We start from the raw sequence: 24579 nt of genomic DNA, 5'->3' as shown, positions 1-24579 counted from the left end.
CTCTGACCCCTAAGGGCTGGAACTTGTTGGTTGAGTTCCATGAAGTCTGATTCATTTGTCATGTTGCAGCCTTTCAAAAGGATCCAACTCTGTACAACCATGCATTTCACCCCCTCCTACAGTCTAGGGCTGTGGATTGTTTTGGGAATATATTTACGCATCATCCACATTCTGCTTGAGGGCTACAAACTATATGTCTCACACGATTCAGTCTCATAAGGGCTGGTTGACAAAATGTAACAGTTGCTGGACCAGTTGCCAGACATTCTTCAAAAACAGAATTTACATTCCTATCAGCAAACGTGTCCTCAGTATCAAACCTCATGAGGAGATAAACATACAACCACTACCACCAAGAACTATAATGCCTGGTTCTGTCTAAATAATTTTGCTGAAGATACTAAGGTGACTGTTTTGAACTCATATTTTCAGGACACCACAGCTTTTGATTTTGAGTAAAAGTCTACCTGAAGAAACTGGAGAAGACACTGGAAAGTCTACGCTGGAGCCATCTCAGCTGCTCACATTCATATGCATACAGTTTCATAAAGAGGTAATCTCTTAGATTATTCATTCACCATTTGCCACAGCTTATTTTTACCTAAGGACTTTAATCAGCTGTTCTAGTAGTACCCCATTGTATTATTTTATATGCAAGCACTTCAATGAACCTCCCAACTAAGATGGTCACAAGTCTAAGATTTGGAGGGTGGAGGGGTGGTTAAGGTGTTGTTTTTTACAAACACAAACAGAAGGTGTTTGGTTCATCATAAGGATAGTGGCTAAGCTTAAAATGGCTCGCAAGGGCAGTTAGCTTAGTACTAATCTATGAACCTATGAACCTATGTCTTGACAGATAAAGAGACCCAAAGCTTATAATAGATACCTGAAATGGTGGTTATACATAGCAAATCCAATGCTAGACAATCCATTTCAAATTCATACCCCACTAGTGGCAGTCAGCATGGCTATCTCTGTCTTTCAATAGGGGAACATTGTTAAGGACAGACTGTCCAATATGTTTGGGTCATATGTTTTGGCCAGATTACACATCAGTGTTCTAGAGATGAAGGCAGCTTTTCTCATACATCAAGACTTTCAGGACACCCTGCCCCACAGAGTGATAGCCTTCCCCACTGAAAAGACAACATGGCAATTGTCTGCTATATCAGCAAGTGAAAAGAAACACACTCTTATCCTTTTTTTAAAAAAACAGTGAGAATCTAGAAATGGATTTTAATGATGAACCAGCCATTTTCTGAATGCAAACCAGATTTTAGAGAAATCCAGCCAACTGGCAGACAGGCTCATTCATTGTATTCTGATTATGCAATTGGCCCCTCAACCATCCAGCAGTGCAGAAATTGTTCCATTCGTGGGAAATCAATGCCACAATTTATTGCCTCTTCAACCAATACCAAATGCAATGTCTATTCCTCTATCCCTTCACCAGTGGACACCCATTGGATACTGTCATACATAAATGGCTCCTGTACTCCTTTACGATTCTCCTATATTTCCTCTAATGGTGAGGTTCATCTAGGAAGCTAAACAGCACAAGTCAAGGGTCATTTTCTTAGTTCTAATTTTGTACAGACAAGTTTCACTTCCTCTCGTTCATGCCTCACTCATTGGAGAAACATTTCCAGATAAGTCTGTTCAGGATACTACTGTTCCTTCACTCTGATAAAGCCTGTATAGATGTATATTCCCTACATCTAATCACATGGTTTCTTTGGTTTCTTTGTTGGTCAGATACCCAGGCTATCTGCTCAGGGTACTTCAGATTCTCATATTTGCACAAAAAAAAAAAAAAAAAAAAAAAACCTACCAGGCAGCACCTATAAGAGTTAATGGGCAAATGTTTCCATTTTAGCTTTGTCTGGGGAGATGGACACCTTCACTATCCATATTTCCTCAGACTTGGATTACCTATTGCCAGTCTTTGATGATGTCTCTGCTGCTCATGTACACAAGTACACTTAGTTGTGATTTCTAATTTCTCTCAGGCTCAAACTCCAAGCTTTTAGCCTCCATGAAAGTACGTAAAGATCTTTTCATGTGCGCCTTTCATCTCAGACTTTCTTTTAAGAATGTTCCTGTGTGAGATTTGTATTTTATGCTAGAGAACGTTATCTGAGTTTGTTTATTTTTTTCCATAAAACTATTTTCTTAGTGGCCATTACTTACAAAAGGTTTATTTATTTATTATTTTATTTACGTATTTGTCTTTGTTTACCAGGAAAGTCCAATTGGCTAATACCCAATTTTGGCGGAGGCATGGGGAAAAAACCTCTATTTGTTTACATTGCATTATACTAAGTTCCAGTTCTGATTTTTAAGCCTTATCAGTAACCCCTCCTTTCCTAAGGCTATGTGCACTCATCTTTCTTTTTTTCATGTAACAGCAAATACCTCAGTAAGTACATTTACCAGTCTTTTTCTCCATCCATTTCAAATGAGAAGAGTGTTTATTATTATACTTTTTTGGTTCTTCACAGAAGTCTTAGGTGCTATGTAAACAGAATAAAATATTTCAGAAAAGATCCTCAGTTGTTTATGTCTCTTTCAAATATGCAACTTGGTTGTAAAGTATCCGGGAAACCTTAGCTAAGTTGTTGACTAGTTACATTAAGCTTTTCTTTGGAAAGTATTACAAGCCTTTGCCCCTTGAATCTAGAACTCTTCCAGTTAGAACAGTAACTACCTCTCAGGCCTTTTTTTGTTCAATGCAACCTTAAATAACATTGCGCAGCAGCTACTTGGTCTTCATGGAAACGTTTTGCAAGGGACTATAAGCTGGAAGTGCTATCCAGGTCTGTCTTCTTCAGGGCCACAGTAAAAACAGATATGTTCAAATGGTGGACATTACTCAGAAAGATGAACTTGGGACTCAGCCCTGCTGTTAACATGGATGGACACCCATATATCAGATACAAAGGTTATGTACTTACCAAAAAAAAAAAAGATTTGGATGAGCAGGTCTATCCTCATTAACATACCTACCCAGTTCCCCCTCCTCATTATTACTTGGCTTAGGGGCTTATATTTTTATCTTTAGGTTTTGTCCACTTTGTGTGGCAGGCTAGCAGTATACAGCGGAAGGTCCTCAGGCAGGGCATTATAGTTAAATAAGTGGGATTTAGATGCCTGAGAAAGTTTCAGATGCCAAGATGCCTATTGCCTGATAGCATTAATCCTGTTGTTAACAAGGATGGACCTGCTCATCCAGCTGTATCATATGAAAAGTACATAACTTTAATTTATGATAAGCACCTTGCACACATCATGTTTACCATGTGTCACCCCCACCCCACACACACACACTGAAGTCCTTATTGAAGTTACTGTTCTTATCACTTCTTGGCCTTTGGGCTAAGCTCAAGTGAAGTTACTGTTAATTTCTCTCTAAAAACTGTACTTACGTAACAGGTCATTCCACCCATAAGGTGTTTTAATTTAAGACTACAGAGTTTGATGATAACTTGTGCATGGCTGGGCAAAGAATCAGTACTTTTTTAAAACTCTCACATTGTTCTGGATTAAGTAATCATAAATCTCATCTACTGGCTCTTGCATGAGGTAAAAATAAGGAAACCATTTGAAATGTCGGGACCCACTATAGTGAGTCCAGTAATGCTGAGACAGAATGACAGAAAATAATTAATGCAAATATACTAAATCTGAGATGGTTATTTCTCAGAATATTCATGTTTCTCCAAGGTATGGTGATCTTGGAGTTAGTACATATAAGTTCAGGGGTGTGAGGGGCTTGCTCTTTTGCAAAAAAGAGGTTTAAGGGAGAAGAGTGTGATGTTTGAAATTCAATCTTCTCCTGCATTTTCGATCTTTTGTAAGTGTGTTGGCACTTGGCATTTTAAGTGTCACCATTTCAATAGGGATCCAAAAATAAGTAAAGTCAAGGTCTCTCGGGATACTTCATTCTCCTGGTAGCAAGTTTCTAAGTTTCTGCTTACTGCTTTGTACAGCCAGGGATTATTATGGATGTACCTCTTTCCATCTCAGTTCTCAGCCTGTAATTTATCTTATACCATATTAAAGTCCCCCATGTATCTTGTTATTTAACACCTCTATTTTCCTTACATATTGATGTTTTACTGTAGGCTTGTTTTCATGTGGGTTATGAAAGATGCTCATTATTAACTTCCCTTTGGCAGTCCTTACATTTGTTAATACCCAACTACCTGGTCATGTGCAGACTCCAACAGAGTTCAATTCTGTAGTTGCTGTATCAGCACAATGGCCCCTTTATTAGATGATCTTGCTAAGCTTAATCTCCACAAGCTTCATTCATCATTCTTTCCTTCTCCTTAAGGTAGCCTTGCTAGTTAGTTTAGTTTCTTGTAAAATTCAGTCTTCACTCGTACTTTATCAGTTGCTGAAATAACCACTTTTCTTTGAACTTATGTACCTTCCTCCTTGACATTCCATGCCACTTAAACAATTCCAAAATCTAACCCAATGTTTTCTCCTAAATCATTTTATGCATTTTTCTTAATAAACAATATTGCAAAATGTCCCTATTTTGCATATTGATACCTCTATAATTCCCAAGCATATGTCATAAAAAGGAAAAAAAAGGAATATGTTTAGACATGTACAATACTGTGAAATCTTTCCGTGTTTATTTAAGAATAAACCAGTTTTGTAGCACAATATTTTCAATATTTTGTAGAAATATGCTCCCAGCAGGCAGCATAAAGCAGAACACAGAAAGCTGCTGCAAGGGTGGCACTACACTGGGGGTAGATAGGCTACTCCCTAACCCCCCCCAGATGTCTCAAACTTCAACCTATGGATTCAGTGTTGTCTATTTACATCCAATTCAAAGATGGGTTGTAGGATCTGATCAGATCCGACCTCGGTACTAACTCTGAAGCTTCTCAGTTCCAGAGAAGGAAAAACTGCAGTCGGAAAGATCATGGAAGCTCTCCTTATATCCAACCTTGTTGTCAGAGTTGGATCCTAAAGTTCCTTGATGCTTAGAACTGACAGTCTCTCAGATCCATCTATCACCTTCTTGGTCCTGGTCATCGTCTTCTCCAAACCCAGTGAGTCCAAAACTACACTCACCCATCCTACAGTAGCAGAGGAAGTTGTTGACTGGATAATTAGGAAGTTCCTTAGAACACAAGTCCTACTTGGGGTTCTCTTGGTACCAACTTCTGGGAACGTGCAAGGCTTGGACCTACTACCCCTCTTCTTGGAACATGCCCTCTTCTTCCTTCTCCAGTTCCATTCCACCATTCAGATGCAATTAATTTGGATCTGATCTGTTCTGGAGCACCTTTGCCAGAGCCAGCAGTCTGAGTTAGTTCAACTCTGATGATTTCCATTCCTCTTTTGACTCCGACATACTCGACTCTGGAAGAGACTTAGAGCTGAATCTTCAGGGCTGTGTCTTGGGGGGTTGTTTTGACACCAAATTTGTCAGGAATGTCACTTCCCCTCAGTGTCTTGGCACTCTATAGCCTGGCACCGAGCTCAGATTCAGGGTCGAGACCCATCGGTTTGGAGGTTTCTTTTGTGTCTAAGGATGGGAGAAGGCCTACAGAGCCAATAGCATCCTTGACCTTTGAGGCTTTTGAGAGGATCCTATCGATGACGAGGGAGAAGTTGCATCCATCCAGGTCTGTTCCATCTGAACTCCAATAGGAATTGTCTCCTACTTCCTGTCCAATGGTCAGACAGGGACAGTCAGTACCACAAGCTTCTTAGGCTACATGCTACATGAGTTGGCAGTCTGAGTCGGGATTTTTTGATCTCCCAGTGAAACCAGATCATAAGAAACAGATGTACAAGTGAAAGCACATAGACTTTTCTCCACAGTCTTTCACTGAAGACACAGACTTAAATGAAAGTGAAGGCTCCCCCAGATACCCCTCAGATGACATCACCTGCTGTGAGATCCTTCAATTGATGAAGAAGAGATGGGGATGGTCCACACAACCTTTCACCAGATGAGTCTATGTTCCTGGAAGCCTTTGGTTCTGGATCAACATAATCCTAGGTGGTACCACCCATTGACCTGCTCACTGATTTCATGGCTTAATGGTCATGTAAGGACACTGACATGATAGAGCCCATTCCAAAAAAAAAAAAACTGATAGATTTTGCCAGCACCAAAAGAGAGAATGTATTGGAGCAAAGGTCCACTGGTGGATGGGATGGTGGTAGCAGCAACCACTAAATAGGAACTATCAGTGGAAAGTTCTTCAGTCCACCCCCCCCCCCCAAACAGGGTGTTTAGGGTGATGGACGATTTTGGAAAAAGGACATACACTTCAGCAGCTTTCACACATAGTGCTAAATTACCTAGTCCACATTACCAGATTTTAGAGAGACTTGACCAAGAAGCATTCCAAATCCCTCTCAGGTAACTCATAAGCTCTGTGCCATGTCTGCTAACTGCATAGCACTATAGTAATAACCAGCCTGCAGATGTTCGGAAGACTGTGGACTCCCAGCTTTCTATCCTTCAGTCTGCTTCCAACACACAGCCATGCAACTGCTTTCTAATGCAGCTGATGGCATTGCTGGAGCAGCAGGCACCTGTATCACCATGCACTGGCATGCCTGGATGTGTCTTTTTGATTTTGTGGAAAGCTTTAAGACTTCCTTTGTCAATGCCCCCTCTGATGGCTCCATGTTATTGGGGCCAAAAGTAACAGACATGCTAAACAGGAGTAAGCACAATGGTAAGAGCTCTCTCTGCAGTGAAAATCCATTTTCCACCCCTCAGTGAACCTATTCTAGGAATCAGAGGGCTAGGAAGAAAATGTTGTTCTGTAAATCACAGAACTCTTATCAGAATGATCCTGGTGGCAGACCTTCTAGTGACAGAGAAGGAGGCAACTACAATGGATGTCACCCTAGAGGGAGAGGCTGACCACATAACCAGGACTTCCATGGTTCTTTTACCGAAAAGGCTTTTCAGTGCCCCTGAAAGGTTGGCCGACTGCTGCACTCTGGAAGCAGTTTGGGGTCAATAGGTGGACCAGATAAAATTCCAGATGATCAAAATTAAGTCCATTTTGCCGCTTCTGAGGGAGGATGATTGGATGTGCTCCACAGATCTCATGAATGCATACTATCATATAAAGATAGAGAAGCATTCAAGGGGCTTCTTCCATTTCTGGCGGTGGGCCAATAATTATCAATTCAGAGCCGTGCCATTTGGTCTTAGCACAGCCCTAGGGTGTTTACCAAGATGATGATGGTGGTGGCAGAGCATATTTGCTTGCTGGAGGGGGATTCATGTTTTCCTATACCTCAATGATTGGCTCCTGACTGCCACCTCCATTGACAGGTTATCAAGCCATTTGGACCTTCAGCTCCATCTGATATAAGATCTAGGGGTCACAGTCAACCTACCCAAAAGTCATCTTATCACATATCAACAAATAGAATTTATTGAATGTCACCTAGATTCATGACTACAGATTGCAAAGCTTCCCTACTCCAGGGTGCTCTCTCTGTGCCTCATAGCCATCCAAATACTCCACCACCTTTCTCCTCTGGTGATAGTAATTCTTAACCTCTTAGGTCTAATGGCTTCTACAATTCTCATGGTATCACTAGCCATATTTTACATGAGAGTGCTTCAATGGATTCTAGTGGTGCAATGGTCCCAGAACATTCATCCACTACATACAAAAATGTGTCTCATTTAAATCTGCAGACAACACAATTCCTGGTAGATAACAATTCCCTTTAGAAATGAGACTTTTCCAGATAGATCAATCTGTGGCTGTAGTAACCATGTACGCATCCCTTATAGGGTGGAGTGGGGCATTTTAGAGGAAAGACTGTCCCAGGTGCTTGGTCACACACACAGGTCAATTTTCACATCAATATCTTGGAGATGAAGGTAGTTCTCTTAGTGCTGCAGGCATTCCAAAATGTCCTCCCCATGTGTGCGCAATCAGGCAATCTCTGTATTCTGGTACATCAGCAATCAGGGAGGAACATGCTCCGATCTCCCATGTCAAGAGGCCACAAGAGTTTGGCAATAGGTAGTGTCTTATCATCACTTTATGACAGCAATGCATATGCAGGGGTTGTCCAATTACCTAACAGACAAATTGAGCAGAACTATCTTAATGGCTCACAAGAGATCCCTCAATTCAACAGTGACAAAGATGATTTTTTGTCGCTGGGGCTAACCTTGCTGCAATCTCTTTGCATCCTACCTGAATAAAAAATTTCAGCAGTTACTTTGCCCTGATTCCTTCATAGGGACAGTCATCGAGGGATACTCTAGTCCACAACTGGTCCCCAGGTATCTTTTGTGCCATTAATGAACAAATTCATACAGAGAGCAAGAATGTGCAAGGACAGAGTTATCCTTATTGTTCCCTTCTGGCCCAGACAAACATGGCTTTCCTTCATGTGGCCTCTGCTAGTACATCCACCATGGACATTGAATCACTATCTAAACTTATTAAAACATCCATCTAGACTGCATCCTCCAGAGTGGAAATCCATGAAATTAATATTTTGGTTCTTCCAGTTCTAACCTTAGCCAGAGATGCCAGACTCCCAATTGCTGTTGTTCAGATCAAATAAGCTTCTCATAAACAGTCCACTAAGAAGATCTATCATAGCAAATGGAAAATATTTTCCATTTGGGCTAAGTCAAAAGTTTTAGATTCCTCCTCTGCTCCTATTCCTTTCATTTTGGAATTCTTGCCTGAACTTTTCCACACTGGCTCTAGTTATTCCACTATCAAAGTGCAAATAGCTGCTATCTCTAGTTTCCACACAGGGCAGTATGACAACTCCACAGCTTCCTTAAGAGTCTCTAAGGCCTTTTTGAAGGGAACTTTTCCCCTACGACCACCTATCATGGATCCATTACTCTCAGATATTACTATCATGCTACAGGCATTGACTCAACAACCCTTTGAACCAGCAGCATCAGTTGATTTGAAGTTTCTTTCTTGGAAAACAATTTTTCTGGTAACTGTTACACCAGATGGATTTCAGAGATGCAAACACTTTCCTGCAAGCCTCCCTATCCAGTATTTTAAAAAGACAAAGATTCCTTGAGAACTAACACAGCCTTCCTTCCTAAGGTGGCATCTGAAACTAATTTAACTCCGTCAATAAATCTACTACTCTCTTTCCTCAAATTCTCAAACAAAGTTGAATATATTTTACATATGCTGGAAGTTCATCGTCAACTTAGGTTCTGTCCTCATAGGACCAAGGAATTCAGAAAGTCTGATCAATTGTTTGTTGCCTTCTCAAAGCCTAAATTAGGCAAAGCTGTTGCTAAGGTTAGTCTTTTCCAGATGGTTTTCTGACTGCATTTTTTTTTTGTCTACAATAAAAAGGGCTTGTCTCTACAATCTAAACCTAAGGCTCATTCCACAACAGCAATGTCCACATCAATTATTTTCTATTAGGGTGCCTTCATAGGTTCATAGGTTTGTACTAGGGTATCAGCCCTAGGGCCTATACAAGCCTAGCCATAACAATTCCCTGGCTATTTCTTCCCACATTATTTACTTCCCTGGACCCCTGTCTAACAGGGCGACTGATGTAATCCCCGGGAGTGAATTTCCTTTCTCCCATCCAATCGTCAAGGTTCCTTTTGAAGAGGGACAAAGAGGCACTCTGCTTGACATGTATGGGCAATCTATTCCAGAGTCTGGGGAGTCTCTGGGTCAGGAACGTATCCCTCCAGCATGTTTTGTTTATTGTGATGACAAGGTTTAGATCCCTGGAGCATGTGGCTCTGAGGGATTGGGATTTCTTTAAGTGTAGCATGTCCAACAGCTCTGGGTTTGACATGGCCTTGTATGTTAAGCAGAGATCGCCTCTGAGTAGACGATATGTGACAGAGTATAGCTGGAGTTTTTAAGGCGGTCAGCGTAGGGCATCTGCTTTAGGCCTGTGATTCTTTTAGTGAGGTATTTCTGTGGCCTTTCCAGTTGTTGCAGATGTCTTGAGAGGTACATACCAAATGGGGCATTGTATTCTATAATGGGTCTAATGAGGGATGAGTACAGTGGGACAATGACCTCCTTTTTTCTGGATGAAAAGCCCTTAGTGATGAGGTATGCCACATAGAAGGATTTCCTGACTGTTGTGGCGATGTGGTTATCGAAGGTGAGACCACTGTCCACCTGTGTCCCTAAGTCTCTTATCACACTTTCAGTGTTTAGTGTACTGCCACCTGTATGGTAATTCACAGATACATGTTTTTCCCAAAGAGGATAACTATATATTTCTTGGCATTGAGCTTGAGCCCATGGCTCTGGCACCAAGCATCTGTTTCTGTAAGGGCCTTTTGTAGAGTATCCACATCATTTGGGGATTCAATAATGGCTCCCAGTTTGCAGTCATCTGCAAACTTTGTTAGCCAGAATCCCTTGGTGTTGGCCTGTACTTCAGAGAAGTAGATGCCAAACAAGAGCGGTCCCAGGACTGAACCCTGAGGTACTCCACTTGTCACTTGTCTGGAGCTGGATTTGGAGTCAGCTACTTTTACAGTGTGGGTTCCATCGGTAAGCCAGTTAGCAACCCATTGGGTGACGTAGGGATGAATGCCCAGCTTAGTAAGTTTATCTATGATTCCAGAGTGGGGGTGATATCAAAGGCCTTGGCAAGGTCTAGATAGGCTGTGTGGGCCATCTTACCCTTGTCCATGGCTCTGGAGACTGATTCAAAGAAGTCAATCAGGTTCAGGAGACAAGATCGGCCCTTCACGAACCCAAACTGGGCGGGATCCAGTGTTTGAAGGTTGCCAGTGTCTTTGTTTATAAGTTCCATGATAATACGCTCCATGGCCTTGCAGATAAGGCTTGTCGGACTGATGGGGTGGTAGTTTCCTGGATCCAAGGTGGATCCCCCCTTGTGGAGTGGGATAACTGTAGCTCAGTGCCACTCAGTGGGCACGAAACCTGAGGTGAGGCTATGATTAAACATGACACTTAGGTGAGATGCCAGTTCATATTGTAGTTCATGTAGTACACAGCGCAGGATGTCATCTGGTCCCATGGATACTGTATTCTTAGCTTTGGAGAGTGCGTTTTTTACCTGTGTGGCCATTATTACCGGAATTTGGCAATCTTCTGGTATTGAGATGGACCATTTAGTGGGTGAGAGGGGGATGAAGTTGGCACTGAATCGATCTGCCAGGATATTGGCAATATCCTTGGGATCAGTATATTTAATGCCATTCTGTTTTAGCTCAGAGCAGATCTGAGCATTGCCATTTAGATTCTTGACATAGTTATAGAATGCCTTGTGGTTGTCTTTAGAATCTTTGGCAATTTTATTTTCGTAACTAGCTTTGGAGGATTTTATGAGGGATCTCAGTTTCTTACTGAGGCTGGTAAGGGAGTTTTTTGCATCCTGGGATTTTTCTCTTTTCTGCAACAGTTTCTTCCTTTTGTTGTAAAGTTTGTTTATGGCAGGTTACCACCAGATTGGCTTCCTTTTTTTGGATGAGAGCATATTGGTTCTATTTGGGATGGCACGATTCATGCATGAGTGAATGTGCTCATACAGTGCCTTAGTGTAGGATTCAGCAGTTGAACTTTCAGTTCCCGTCTGCATGGGTGTCATGAAGTTTGTCACTTCTGACTTGAGTAGCATTAAGTTGGCTTTGGAGAAGTTTTTTATGGAGGTTTCCTTACTGGGGGGGTGGGGGTGGGATGTGGATGTTAAGGGTGATTAGCTTATGGTCAGACCTGACTAACGAGGGGGTGTCCGTAGGTGTGGAGCATCTATTTCCCATGTTGGTAATGACAAGGTCTAGGATATTGGAGCCTCTGGTGAGACTATGGATTATTTGATCCAGGGCATTGGAATTTATGAATTCCAAGAACCATTGGGCAAAGGTGTTGGTACATGAGTAGTTTTCCCAGTTAATGGCAGGGTAGTTAAAATCACCCAGTATTAGGGTGTTTGGTTCTATCTTAATATTTTCCAGTATGTTTAGAAAGGTGTAGTGAGAATCTTGGGGTATGGTGGGGGATCTGTAGCAAGCTACAATTTGGATGCAGTCTTACCTAGTGTTAGTTGCACCTGGAGAATTTCAGATGCATTGTGTTGGGCAACTAGCCTGGTGGTGTGAATATCCTTGGTGAATATTGACACTCCTCCACCTTTAGTGTTTCGGTCCTGGTTTGGTGGCTGAAAAGTGTGGTAAGAGTTGTAGTCTGGTATTGCAGGGGTGCTCTCTGGAGCCTTGAACCAGGTCTCAGTTACTGCACAGATATCGATGTTCTCCATTTTTATGAGTGCCTCAAGAGAGTGCATTTTGAGGTTTAGACTTCTAGCATTGAGTAGCATTACCTTCAGATTTTGTATGCTTGTACCTGTTACGGTGGTGGTTTTTGTCCTTTGAACTTTGCCTACAAAAGGCACTATAGGGGTGGCAAGAGCCTTAGCCAGTAACCTGAATCCCAGGGGCGACAGGTGCAGACCATCTCTGGCAAAGCATCGTGGTCTGTCGATCATGTCATCCCAGGCAGACAGATACTGGATCCCCTTTGAATGACACCACTAGCTTAGCCAATTGTTGAAGTCAATAATTTTGTCCTTATGTCGTGGTATCATTCTGGGTGAAGGCAGGATGCTACTCAGGGCTAGGGTCATACCTGCCTGGGCCACATGATCCGAGAGCTCTTCAATGTCTCTTTTCATGTAGTCCAGGGAGGTACGCCTCAAGTCATTCACTCCAACATGGACAATGACAGAGTCATATTTGTACTTGTTGTGGAGTGACTTGAGTGCATGCGTTATGTGGTGGATCCTGGCACCTGACAGGCAGCTGACTGTAATTTTCTCCTTGTTCAACCTGGTGAGTGGGACACCAGTGTGCTGGACTATAGAGTCGCCTATGACTAAAGTGTTAGGTACATTGTCTTGCCTTAGGAGCTGTTGCTGGGTGGCACACTGGTGGTGTGAACTATGTGACACTTTGGTTGTGATTGGTGTTTGTGTTTCAGCTTCAGAGGTCCTTGTTGCTTGGGCAAGTTACAGTTAAGGGCCTCTACATATGTGGATTTAGTGTTGCTATATGTGGATGTTGGTGATGTGGGTTTAGAAGGGCTATATGTTGCTTGAGGTGTAGTGTGGGTGTTAACCTTCTCCTCTTGACTGTCTAGCACAATCTTGGGTGGAGAGAGGTTTGCTTCCATTTTGGCTATGTAAGTTTATCTCTCATGGGTTTTAGTGTTGGGTGGTAGGAGGAGAGGGTTGTCTGTGTACATGAGGCAATTGCTGCATTGCCCCAGTATGCCCAGATTCACCAGGTGGACAGGAGAAATAACTGGAAGCTGACCCTTGAACATGCCTGGCTTGGTGCTTTTTTTTTTTGTAAAGTACAGGAGCTGTTTTCCCTTACCTTAGCAAGGTACTTTGCAATTATAGGCTGTTTTGTGCCTACTATTAATTTATCCTTATTAACAAGGAGAGTTGGCTGCTTGTATCAGCTTAAGGCTTCCTAGTGCTTTCCAGCAGGTGTTAGAGCAAGTGCTAGTCACAGGGATGCTTAAAGGTAAGATGAAAAAAATGCACAATGCAGTGTGCAATAGAGAAATTAGATGTGAAAGTAGGTAATTTAAGTTTTACTTGTTTAAAAAGTTAAAGTTTAGTGGAGAGTTACTATTTTTAAAACAGCAAGATGGATTGAATTCCGGTACTATGGAATACAGTAGGATGACCAATAAATTTAAACAGTTGAAGGGGAGGGATTTCAAAAATGATGATTTTGTGAGTACTCACACAAGCCAGTGAAAGTAGAGAGGAAATGAGATATATGGTCAGATTAACATAAGAGGCAGGCAACTAGAAAGACAGTGGTATGTAACAAGACAACTGTAACTGGCTGGGAGGGCGGGAAAAAAAATTTCTGCCTGACTCAGAAGAGACAAAGCTGTGGTCTCTTTTGAAGTTTTAATGTGCTGTTAAAGCAGAATGCAAGTAAAACACAAGGTAAAGAAAACAAACCACAGTACTCAAAATACAGAAAGGCAATAAAGTAATACAAAATACAAAAAATAAAAGCAAACTAACCTTTCCTTCACAGCAAAGTGTAGCAGAGTCTGGATGAGCCTTTCTGGTAAAGCTCTGAAATGTTTTATTTTACCCCTTAAATAGAAGGTTTAGTTCCTAGCTTCACCCCCTCAGTTAACAAATAATTAACCTTAAGTGACCTCTTCTATCTTATGAATGAGTCCTTAATTGATCAGTTCTAATTTCTGCCTGACTCAAAAGAGACAGAGATGTGGTCTCTTTTGAAGTTTTGATATGCTGTTAAAGCAGAAAGCAACTAAAACACAAGGTAAAGAAAAAAACACAGTATTCAAAATATAGAAAGGCAATAAAGTAATACAAAATAAAAAAATAAAAGCAAACTAACCTTTCCTTCACAGGAAAGGGTAGCAGTGTCTGGATGAGCCTTTCTGTTAAAGCTCTGAAATGTTTTATTTTACCCCTTAAATAGAAGGTTTAGTTCCTAGCTCCACCCCCTTAGTTAACAAATGATTAACCTTAAGTGACATATTCTAGCTTATGAATGAGTCCTTAATTGATCAGTTCTAATTTCTGCCTGACTCAGTTCTACTTTCTGCCTGACTCAGAAGAGACAGAGCTGTGGTCTCTTTTGAAGTTTTAATATGCTGTTAAAGCAGAATGCAAGTAAAACACATGGTAAAGAAAACAAACCACAGTATTCAACATACAAAAAGGCAATAAAGTAATACAAAATACAAAAAATAAAAGCAAACTAACCTTTCCTTTACAGCAAAGTGTAGCAGAGTCTGGATGAGCCTTTCTAGTAAAGCTCTGAAATGTTTTATTTTACCCCTTAAATAGAAGGTTTAGTTCCTAGCTTCAACCCCAAAGTTAACAAATGATTAACCTTAAGTGACCTATTCTGTCTTATGAATGGGTCCTTAATTGATCAGTTCTAATTTCTGCCTGACTCAGAAGAGACCGAGCTGTGGTCTCTTTTGAAGTTTTAATATGCTGTTAAAGCAGAATGCAAGTAAAACACAAGGTAAAGAAAACAAACCACAGTATTCAAAATATAGAAAGGCAATAAAGTAATACAAAATACAAAAAATAAAAGCAAACTAACCTTTCCTTCACAGCAAAGTGTAGCAGTGTCTGGATGAGCCTTTCTGGTAAAGCTCTGAAATGTTTTATTTTACCCCGTAAATAGAAGGTTTAGTTCCTAGCTCCACCCCTCAGTTAACAAATGATTAACCTTAAGTGACATCTTCTATCTTATGAATGGGTCCTTAATTGATCAGTTCTAATTTCTGCCTGACTCAGTTCTAATTTCTGCCTGACTCAGAAGAGACAGAGATGTGGTCTCTTTTGAAGTTTTCATATGCTGTTAAAGCAGAATGCAAGTAAAACACAAGGTAATGAAAACAAACCACAGTATTTAAAATCTAGAAAGGCAATAAAGTAATACAAAATACAAAAAATAAAAGCAAACTAACATTTCCTTCACAGCAAGGTGTAGCAGTGTCTGGATGAGCTTTTCTGGTAAAGCTCTGAAATGTTTTATTTTACCCCTTAAATAGAAAGTTTAGTTCATAGCTCCATACCTCAGTTAACAAATGATTAACTTTAAGTGACATCTTCTATCTTATGAATGAGTCCTTAATTGATCAGTTTTAATTTCTGCCTGACTCAGTTCTAATTTCTGCCTCACTCAGAAGAGACAGAGCTGTGGTCTCTTTTGAAGTTTTAATATGCTGTTAAAGCAGAATGCAAGTAAAACACAAGGTAAAGTAAACAAACCACAGTATTCAAAACATAGAAAGGCAATAAAGTAATACAAAATACAAAAAGAAAAGGAAGTTAACCTTTCCTTCACAGCAAAGTGTAGCAGTGGCTGAATGAGCCTTTCTGGTAAAGCTCTGAAATGTTTTATTTTACTCCTTAAATAGAAGGTTTAGTTCCTAGCTCCACACCCTCAGTTAAATGATTAACCTTAAGTGACATATTTTATCTTATGAATGAGTCCTTAATTGATCAGTTCTAATGTCTGCCTGACTCAGTTCTAATTTCTGCCTGACTCAGAAGAGACAGAGCTGTGGTCTCTTTTGAAGTTTTAATATGCTTTTAAAGCAGAATGCAAGTAAAACACAAGGTAAAGGAAACAAACCACCGTATTAAAATATAGAAAGGCAATAAAGTAATACAAAATACAAAAAAAAAAAACAAAAGCAAACTAACATTTCCTTCACAGCAAAGTGTAGCAGTGTCTGGATGAGCTTTTCTGGTAAAGCTCTGAAATGTTTTATTTTACCCCTTAAATAGAAAGTTTAGTTCCTAGCTCCATACCTCAGTTAACAAATAATTAACCTTAAGTGACACCTTCTATCTTATGAATGAGTCCTTAATTGATCAGTTCTAATTTCTGCCTGACTCAGTTCTAAGTTCTGCCTGACTCAGATGAGACAGAGTTGTGGGCTCTTTTGAAGTTTTAATATGCTGTTAAAGCAGAATGGAAGTAAAGCACAAGATAATGAAAACAAACCACAGTATTCAAAATATAGAAAGGCAATAAAGTAATACAAAATACAAAAACTAAAAGCAAACTAACCTTTCTTTCACAGCAAAGTGTAGCAGAGTCTGGATGAGCCTTTCTGGTAAAGCTCTTAAATGTTTTATTTTACCCCTTAAATAAAAGGTTTAGTTCCTAGATCCACCCCTCAGTTAACAAATGATTAACATTAAGTGACATCTTCTATGTTATGAATGAGTCCTTAATTGATGAGTTCTAATTTCTGCCTGACTCAGTTCTAATTTCTGCCTGACTCAGAAGAGGCAGAGCTGTGGTCTCTTTTGAAGTTTGAATATGCTGTTAAAGCAGAATGCAAGTAAAACACAAGGTAAAGAAAACAAACCACAGCATATAGAAAGGCAATAAAGTAATACAAATTACAAAAAATAAAAGGAAACTAACCTTTCCTTCACAGCAAATTGTAGCAGTGTCTGGATGAGCCTTTCTGGTAAAGCTCTGAAATGTTTTATTTGACCCCTTAAACAGAAGGTTTAGTTCCTAGCTCCACACCCTCAGTTAACAAATGATTAACCTTAAGTGACCTATTCTATCTTATGAACGAATCCTTAATTGATCAGTTCTAATTTCTGCCTGACTCAGTTCTAATTTCTACCTGACTCAGAAGAGACAGAGCTGTGGTCTCTTTTGAAGTTTTAATATGATGTTAAAGCAGAATGCAAGTAAAACACAAGGTAAATATAACAAACCACAGTATTCAAAATATAGAAAGGCAATAAAGTAATGCAAAATACAAAAATAAAAGCAAACTAACCTTTCCTTCAAAGCAAAGTGTAGCAGAGTCTGGATGTGCCTTTCTGGTAAAGATCTGAAATGTTTTATTTTACCCCTTAAATAGAAGGCTTAGTTCCTAGCTCCACCTCCTCAGTTAACAAATGATTAACCTTAAGTGACCTATTCTATCTTATGAATGAGTCCTTAATTGATCAGTTCTAATTTCTGCCTGACACAGTTCTAATTTCTGCCTGACTCAGATGAGACAGAGCTGTGGTCTCTTTTGAAGTTTTAGTATGCTGTTAAAGCAGAATGCAAGTAAAACACAAGATAGAGAAAACAAACCACAGTATTCAAAATATAGAAAGGCAATAAAGTAATACGAAATACAAAAAATAAAAGCAAACTAACCTTTCCTTCACAGCAAAGTGTAGCAGAGTCTGGATGAGCCTTTCTGGTAAAGCTCTGAAATGTTTTATTTTACCCATTAAATAAAAGGCTTAGTTCCTAGCTCCACCCCCTCAGTTAACAAATGATTAACCTTACGTGACCTCTTCTATCTTATGAATGAGTCCTTAATTGATTAGTTCTAATTTCTGCCTGACTCAGTTCTAATTTCTGCCTGACTCAGAAGAGACAGAGCTGTGGTCTCTTTTGACATTTTCATATGCTGTTAAAGCAGAATGCAAGTAAAACACAAGGTAAAGAAAATAAACCACAGTATTCAAAATATAGAATGGCAATACAGTAATACAAAATACAAAAAATAAAGGCAAACTAACATTTCCTTCACAGCAAAGTGTAGCAGTGTCTGGATGAGCTTTTCTGGTAAAGCTCTGAAATGTTTTATTTTACCCCTTAAATAGAAAGTTTAGTTCCTAGCTCCATACCTCAGTTAACAAATGATTAACCTTAAGTGACATCTTCTATCTTATGAATGAGTCCTTAATTGATCAGTTCTAATTTCTGCCTGACTCAGTTCTAATTTCTGCCTCACTCAGAAGAGACAGAGCTGTGGTCTCTTTTGAAGTTTTAATATGCTGTTAAAGCAGAATTCAAGTAAAACACAAGGTAAAGAAAACAAACCACAGTATTCAAAATATAGAAAGGCAATAAAGTAATACAAAATACAAAAAATGAAAGGAAGCTAACCTTTCCTTCACAGCAAAGTGTAGCAGTGTCTGGATGAGCCTTTCTGGTAAAGCTCTGAAGTGTTTTATTTTACCCCTTAAATAGAAAGTTTAGTTCCTAGCTCCATACCTCAGTTAACAAATGATTAACCTTAAATGACATCTTCTATCTTATGAATGAGTCCTTAATTGATCAGTTCTAATTTCTGCCTGACTCAGTTCTAATTTTGGCCTCACTCAGAAGAGACAGAGCTGTGGTCTCTTTTGAAGTTTTAATATGCTGTTAAAGCAGAATGCAAGTAAAACACAAGGTAAAGGAAACAAACCACAGTATTCAAAATATCGAAAAGCAATAAAGTAATACAAAATACAACAAATAAAAGGAAGCTAACCTTTCCTTCACAGCAAAGTGCAGCAGTGTCTGGATGAGCCTTTCTGGTAAAACTCTGAAATGCTTTATTTTACCCCTTAAATAGAAGGTTTAGTTCCTAGCTCCACACCCTCAGTTAACAAATGATTAACCTTAAGTGACCTATTCTATCTTATGAATGAGTCCTTAATTGATCAGTTCTAATTTCTTCCTGACTCAGTTCTAAGATCTGCCTGACTCAGATGAGACAGAGTTGTGGTCTCTTTTGAAGTTTTAATATGATGTTAAAGCAGAATGCAAGTAAAACACAAGGTAAATATAACAAACCACAGTATTCAAAATATAGAAAGGCAATAAAGTAATACAAAATACAAAAAATAAAAGCAAACTAACCTTTCCTTCACAGCAAAGTATAGCAGAGTCTGGAGGTGCCTTTCTGGTAAAGCTCTGAAATGTTTTATTTTACCCCTTAAATAGAAGGTTTAGTTCCTAGCTCCACCCCCTCAGTTAACAAATGATTAACCTTAAGTGACCTCCTCTATCTTATGAATGAGTCCTTAATTGATCAGTTCTAATTTCTGCCTGACACAGTTCTAATTTCTGCCTGACTCAGATGAGACAGAGCTGTGGTCTCTTTTGAAGTTTTAGTATGCTGTTAAAGCAGAATGCAAGCAAAACACAAGATAAAGAAAACAAAGCACAGTATTCAAAATATAGAAAGGCAATAAAGTAATACAAAATACAAAAAATAAAAGCAAACTAACCTTTCCTTCACAGCAAAGTGTAGCAGAGTCTGGATGAGCCTTTCTGGTAAAGCTCTGAAATGTTTTATTTTACCTGTTAAATAAAAGGCTTAGTCCTAGCTCCACCCCCTCAGTTAGCAAATGATTAACCTTAAGTGACCTCTTCTATCTTATGAATGAGTCCTTAATTGATGAGTTCTAATTTCTGCCTGACTCAGTTCTAATTTCTGCCTGACTCAGAAGAGACAGAGATGTGGTCTCTTTTGAAGTTTGAATATGCTGTTAAAGCAGAATGCAAGTAAAACACAATGTAAAGAAAACAAACCACAGTATTCAAAATATAGAAAGGCAATAAAGTAATACAAAATACAAAAAATAAAAGCAAACTAACATTTCCTTCACAGCAAAGTGTAGCAGTGTTTGGATGAGCTTTTCTGGTAAAGCTCTGAAATGTTTTATTTTACCCCTTAAATAGAAGGTTTAGTTCCTAGCTCCATACCTCAGTTAACAAATGATTAACCTTAAGTGACATCTTCTATCTTATGAATGAGTCCTTAATTGATCAGTTCTAATTTCTACCTGACTCAGTTCTAATTTCTGTCTCACTCAGAAGAGACAGAGCTGTGGTCTCTTTTGAAGTTTTAATATGCTGTTAAAGCAGAATGCAAGTAAAACACAAGGTAAAGAAAACAAACCACAGTATTCAAAATATAGAAAGGCAATAAAGTAATACAAAATACAAAAAATAAAAGCAAACTAACCTTTCCCTCACAGCAAAGTGTAGGAGAGTCTGGATGAGCCTTTCTGGTAAAGCCTATTGGTGATATTTGTGATGCAGCAATTTGGTTAACAGTTCACACTTTTGTACCTCATTACAAGCTGGAGGTACAGTTGATATCTTGCTCTTCCTTTGGTTCCACCATTATAAGGAATCTCCTTTCTTGATACCACTCAGGCATGATAGCTTGGGAATCTGTCCCATTTTTGAATCAGATGAAAATCAACAACACTGGATGTGGAAGTTATGCAATTACCATAATGATAGATTCATGTTGTCTGATTTTCATCCAGCTCAATCTCCATCCCTTCCATATTGACACAATGGGGTTCTGGTGACCAGTAGTTCTCTGGCACATTTGTCTGTGTCTTCCAATCCTACCTTTTTACCTGTATGCTAGGTTTTAGTCTTGACTATAATTGCTATAGATTATTTTACCAAGGCAAACTCAGTTTGAGGTACTAACGTGTAGTGGAGGGAATTATGGGTAGGGGAGGAGTCAGATCCTTGGGACTCAGAAGTTTCAGAGTTAGTGCTGAGGTTGGATCTGATTAGATCTGACAATGCGTTTTTGAAATGGACGAAAATCAGACAACATTGATCCTATCTTTATGTTAGGTACATAACTTTTATTTTTGCTAATGTCCCCAAGGCAACTGAGTGAAGTACAGGAGAAAGTTGATAGGACACTAACAGCTCCTTTTCATAGTGGGGCTTTATATGCCATCAGAAAAACTTTAAACATGTTTTGATAGTTAACTAGAAGGCAATGCTGAGAACGGGGATAGGGGTAATGTACTCTATCAGGAGATTCCTCTGAAGATCCACTGTAAGCTATCTGTTCAGTGTTAGAAAGCCCAATGTAAACCGCCTCACAGTAGTCCAGTTGGGAAATGATCAAGGCCTGCACAACCACAGGTAGGTCCTGCAGGTAGAATAAGGTGCTTAATATTGGTGATACTTCTCAGGTAGTGATAACAACATTGGACAAAGGCAGATTTTTGGTCCTGAAATGTGAACCAGTCTTGCAAGTTCATTCTGTGATTACACAGTCTGGACATGAACTCCAGCCTAACATTATGGGAGGGATTGAATTTGAGATCATTATTCCACATCCGAGTCAGAAAGTCCTCCTGACAGGTTTCAGTTTGGTCCAAGTAATCCAAATGCTCCTAAGAAAAGTAGACTCAAAGCTGGATTTTATCTTTTAATTATGCTGTTATAAAGCAGTCTGCAAGATCAAATCACAAAGTGGAAGCTCATACACAATGAATAAACCTAGACCCAAAATAAAGTCCTGTGTGACCGCCACATCTAAAAGGGTTAACAGAGGCTAAGTTAACTCCAGAGACTATTGTGTGAGTATGGGCTAAGAGGTAAGAGACAAATCAGTCAAGGACCATGCCTTGAAACCTGATGACTGGCTTTTAGATTCCTCAGAAGGTTCAGATGGTCAGCTGTGTCCAAAGCAGTGGAGAGTTTAAAGATCAGTATGACGTAACATTTCTTATCTTGTTCTACTAGAAGATTAATCACTCATGCAAGAACCCATCTCAGTGCTATGAAAAGATCTGAACCTGAACTGAAATTGATCCCACAGTTTATGAGCATCAGTAATAGCACCAGGTTACTTATTACCACCTCTTAATAACCTGCCTATAAAGGGACACCTAGAAATTTGGTAGTAAATCTTCAGAGAAACTAGATTCCAGGTAGAATCCTTGAGAATCAGAGTAGCCAGAGCCTCCTTTAAATAGATGGAAATACCCCATATACATAAAAAGGACAGAGTAAGTTTGAATTTAAAAGGGCCTAATATCACCAGGTAAGATATAAGTAAGGCCAGGGTCTAGCCTACACATACTAAGACTTGAAACAGAAAGCAACTGTATAAATTCTCTCCAAGTCCAGTGTAGTAAATCTATGTCTTGGGCAAGTGCAATCCCTTACTGCACTTGCAGAAGCAGCTTCCATCTAATAGACTGCATCTTGCCTGTGAGGAACTGAGCAGCCAATTCACAACCACATGAAGTAAAGGCCTAAAAGGTAATCAGACAAGCAGTCTGCACACTATGTCCATCTCCCAAAAAAGTACTACCAGAGATATTCTTACAACACAGGATTCTTGGGAGATACAAAATGCATTTCTATGGGACATTTCTGTCTGGTACCCTTAATAATGTAGGTTTAAAGTGAATCTGACCTCAGGAAGGTAGGTATATGTCCACTGGTACTCCATTCTTCACCCTGTCATGCCCACTGAGCAGATGTCAAAGTTATACCACTGCAGCAGGGTATACAATCACATGGTCAAAATAACTAAGAGAGTTGCTGTGACAGCACCTTTACATTCAGCATCCAGCATTCGGCAACTCAGTGTCTTCTGCACTGCAGTACCAAAGCAAGGAATTTAACAACAGAAGGCAATGTGGTGTTATTAACATCAGGCAAATTTCTGCACTTGACTAATTTAACATTGTGGTATAATATAGATGAAGGCTAAACTCAACCAAATGGTACCAAACCAAAACCGGGAAGGAACCACGCTACAGCACAAAACGGAAAATTAAGCGCTTTTCATTTATTTCAGTAAACAAACTTCTTCAGATCAAAGAACAATATGAAATCACAATTTAAATACACCCTGAGCTAATAATCTATTAGTCAATTTACTACTTAAAGTAAAAGCGCTCTTATCGAGTGCATCTTATCTAAAAGCACGACTGAACTTATACAAGACACACTTTAAAACTAAAGAACAAGAAGTCATAATAAAATTGTTAATACTAATAAGAATAATAATACTAAGCCTCCACTCAGCTACTATATAGACACAGCATAAAAATAAAAATAAAAACTGGGAAATACTTTTTAAGTATTTAAAACTATATAGTAAATACAATATATATTATAAACATTCAACAATATATATATACAATAAACACTATTGGTGTAAGGGGTGATGTCCAATGGTACACCTGAATGCAATTCTTAAGCCTTAAACCAACTATAACCATAAGTACTTGTAAACTGGAATAAACTATCTAGATAGAATCCCTGAATTTATAACTATATACAGGGAAACTTAAAAGGTTTACCTATTAAGGCTTTTAAGCTTAAGGACACTGCTTAAAGGACAACCGCGCCCTTGGACTCAAAAAACATATTAATTTCATCATGGTTTGATGTTTCCTACATTTTAACAGCACTTTGAGACTATTTGTAGCTTTTTAGATATTTTTATATGCAATTTCTGACTCTGACCACATGGGGTCTGGCATATTGAAAAAATTCAGACTGTTTACTCTGCCTCAACTATCCCAGAATGCATCATTTGTCTCCCGAAAATTGCATCAGATCTGCCACTTTTTCCCTTAAGTTGCCATGACTTCATTGACTTAACAGGCATTCACTGCAGTCTTCAAATCCACTACTTTTGGTTAAATTGTTATCCTTTTTAAATTACCACTTGAACAACAAGCAGTGCAAATGCTACAGAACAGAACACAAAAGTGCATTTTCTAGCTTTTTCTCCTTTCAAATGCTAACTTGCTTTCTTTTGTGAAGGCTGGAATCTAGCTCTCCAAGGAATCTCCCCTCCCACTTCACACCTACCTTCCCTAGCTGTCAAACAGCCAAGGGTAATTTGAGCCATTATCTGCATGTGATTGACAGCTCATCACAGCAGGTGACCAGACCAATGTATTGTTTGCTAGTCTGCCTTTTCCTCCTTAGTGGGAGACTTTTTTTGTTGCACTACTCCTGTCAAATTTAAAACCAAGCAACACAGCACTGGCAATAGTTCCCTGCTTTGCAAAGCAATAGTCTGCCACTTATTTTCCCTTCCTGTTTAAATAGCCAACAGATGATGATACACTATAAACAAATAATTTCAGACCTGCATGACAGCACACACATGCTTTGAGTCAATATTAAAAAAAAAGTTATGGTAATGCATACCAGTTGTAAATTGTTGCACTTTAATTGTGCCAGACATAGTCTTATGCAATAACATCCTGTTACTGTCTACGCATGGTCACTGCAAAATTATCCTTTTTGTAGCCGTTACTGTACTTCAGTAGGGCTCTTAATAGTGAGATTAGTGAACTTATTTGGCTGGACTTCACAGTTCCAGCAATGGTCAACTACATATACTCCACCATATATTGGTTTACTCAGAATTTCACTGCTTAGTATCCATGGTCTTACATTTTTAGCTTTACAGCATCTCAATTTACAAAGTCTGTGCTATATCCATTTAT

This window comes from Protopterus annectens, chromosome 1.part0 (assembly GCF_019279795.1).
Source record: "Protopterus annectens isolate FY-2018-M chromosome 1.part0, PAN1.0, whole genome shotgun sequence".
Taxonomy (NCBI): domain Eukaryota; kingdom Metazoa; phylum Chordata; order Ceratodontiformes; family Protopteridae; genus Protopterus; species Protopterus annectens.
This window is presented reverse-complemented; position numbering follows the sequence as displayed.